The sequence below is a fragment of the Diospyros lotus genome, chromosome 1 (assembly GCF_014633365.1).
Source record: "Diospyros lotus cultivar Yz01 chromosome 1, ASM1463336v1, whole genome shotgun sequence".
NCBI classification, from domain to species: domain Eukaryota; kingdom Viridiplantae; phylum Streptophyta; class Magnoliopsida; order Ericales; family Ebenaceae; genus Diospyros; species Diospyros lotus.
In genome coordinates, this window is record NC_068338.1 from 35,081,492 (window position 1) to 35,084,740 (window position 3,249).

Here is a 3,249-nt window from a genome sequence, read left to right on the forward strand (position 1 = left end):
AATGAGAGCTAGAGTTTTGCCAGATGTGAGTTTGAAGAACTGGAGCAGTCCTTGAATCACCAAGGTAGATTGTTTCTTCTCCTTCTCCAACTGGAATGTAAGACGAAACGTATTTTTATTTGCACAAATGTGCCTGGTAGCCCCAAAGTCTACCACCCAATCTTTCACATTGGCCACAATGTTTGCTTGAGAAATAACCGCGGTAATAATATCATCTACTTCAACCAAATTTGCTTTTGGCTGAGCAGGTTTATCATTTCTCACTCTCTTCCTACACTGAGGTGCATGGTACCTTGGTTTTCCACAAACAAAGCAATAACCTTTCTTTTTCTTAAAACTGGGGTTAGACATTTTTGGCTTATAATCAGTTCTATTTTTGTATTCATGTTTTTTTATGGGATTTTGAGATTTACCTTGTACCAAGTTCGCCTTGTACGCCATCTTCTTTGCTTTTGTGGATTGTAGCTCTTTGTGGTTTGTATCTTCAATAATGATGTGTACGACTAGGTCTTCGAGTGATAGTTGTTTATGCATGTGCTTGAGTTGGTTCTTGTAGTCGTTCCATGATTCTGGTAATTTTTCAATGAGTAGGCCGATAACAAATTCTTCTTGCAACACGATCTTTTCAGCTTTCAAATCTTCCAAGAGCTTGTGGTATTCGTTGATTTGAACTTTGATCTCCTTGTCATCCACCATTTCCCATCGATAGAATTTTCCAATCACGAACTTTTGTTTGCCCACATCTTCGGCTGTATACTTAGCATTCATGGACTCCCAAATTTCCTTTGCTTCCTTATAGGGACAGTAGACATCAAATAATTCATTAGACAACGTGCTGATTATCGTGTGCCTACATACCTTATTTGCATACGTCCAATGATCCACCAACTTGGCATCGACACTTTCATTAGGCTTTGATCCACTAAGTGCATACGCCACACCGTGTACATCAAGGATTGAGTATACCCGTTCCTACCATCTTTTGAAGTTGTTTCCATCGAATAGCTCAATCTTGGACACGTCGAGAAATGGCTTAGCATATTGCATAGAAGGAAGAATAGGTGGGGAAGTGGGCAACAATAACCCAGTAGCATGGTTTCCCACATGGTTGACGGCATAGTGGGTCGCAACAAGTTGGTAGGCAGCAGCATTGTTGGGCGCAACAGCACCATCAACCGGATGGTGGACAGTAGCTGCAGTACCGGCAGAGGCAACGGCATGAGCGGCTGCGATAACATCTGCGATATGGGAAATATCAGTGACTGGACGATTGATGGTGGCGATGTGGGAAGAAATGTCCATTAAAATACTCTTTAAGATTGTAGGGAAAATGTTAATGGACAGAAACAGACAGCAAGTAGCTGGAACCCGAGGTGTGACAAACGTCACTGTCCTTAAAGAGTATTTTTCACCTCTCAATAAACAGTGCAAAGACTCCGGTGGACACTCTCCCAGGATACAACGGGTACTTCCAAATCTGCTGCACTCACAGTATTTAGGAAAGTAAGGAGAGCAAGATACACAAAATGAACCCAGCAACAACAATGTAATGAAGACAGAAAAGAGCAATAAATGATAAGCAACAAATGAAAATATAGCAGTAAGGGAGCAGCAAACAGGAAGATGGGCAGTAAGAAACGTAGCAATTAAATAAAAACAGAGAGCAGAATGTAAACAAAGAGGAAGACTGAGAGAAAATGTTTTTCTACATCTCTGCAAGGGCATCGAGGGCTGCTTTTATAGGCGTATGAAGGTGAACGTTGGGGGAGGAAGACTCGGCCATCAGATAAGGCATATGACCGATTCCGCAGCACAAAGGATAAGCGAATAAAATAAACTGAAGCAAGTGTGGGAGACTTGGTCAGCCATGACTTAGTCTCACTCATTTAAAATATCAGTATTTTACAATACTTCTATCTAGTTCAATGGGGTAAGTCTCTCATCTTCCTCTTTTTATGGTTTTTGAGGCGATTTTGATAGTGAACCAGTCTGTGTAAATAGAGTGGTTGTGAGGCTTGTATACTGTAAGTATTGTAAACCCTATTTTTACTCCGATAATACAGTGAGCTCTCTATTGTCGGAGTTCAATGTGGACGTAGCCCTTTTAGGTGAATCACGGTAAATCTCTCGTGTCATTTACTTTCCATCATTTTATGTTTGTGTTAGTTGTTTGTGTTTTTTCATTATCGATTTTGTCTTTGTTATTGGGTCTAAAGGCTTACAGTGATATCAGTGTGTGTGAGCGCGATTTGCGATTCTATTATTTTCGCAACAGTATGGTCACAACAAAATTAGGATTTTTGAGTGGCTTGCTTCATGGAGACGAGAGTAATGTACGATCGCCTCAATCCTAAACACAGTCGTACCTAGTAATTGGAACGGTAAACCGTTTTTTTTTTAAAAAAAAGGTTATTGGATTCTAATTAAAGTCAAGATACAGGGAGACATCATTTTGCTACTGTCGCGCAGAATAGCATGGTCAGGGGAGAATATTAGAAAAATCGAATGTAAAAAACCACAAAGCTCCGTTTGGTTGCTGATAAAAATCTATGGTAGGTAAAGCGGTCAAGGGAAAAACAGAGATCAATTACTTTATTCTTACACGTTTAATTTTGGGACTGCAAGGTAATAAAGTCCTCTGTTGGGTGTGAATTAAAGTAATGAAGTGGAACTTAAATTAGTTATTTTCTAACATGTTCCTGGGAACCAACTGGAGAACAAGAAAATCAATGACTGCAGTAATGGTATCAGGAATATGCTACTTTCGTAGGAGCGGGGAAATCGGGGAGACCTTTGGCGAGGTTGATAGTGTTGCAGCTTCGGCAAGAAGCGATGACTGTTGAATTGGAAAGGGTTTGGGTGTCTTGGCCACTGACGACAGTTTCTCCTCCATGCCTGATCTCCCCCTCTCACTTCGCCACCTCTTATCTTCTTCTGCGTCAGCCAGCCATCAAATCACGCCGAAGATATCTACGGCGACCATGTCCGTCGCCAAGCATCCCATTTCGTCGAAACTCTATTAACGCAAAAGAGGATTTGAGTATTAAAATATATTTATAAAAATAAAATACTTAAAATATATGAGCAAGTGTTGCAGAATAGGATGCAGAGCTTTCACCATATCACCTAACCCAATGATACAATTCGAACTCAAAAGAATTAGTGATTTTAGGTCCGACTCTTGTTAAATTTTTGGGTTGATTTAATAAGAGTCTATTGGGTTCATGCTATAATAGATCAATTAAAAAA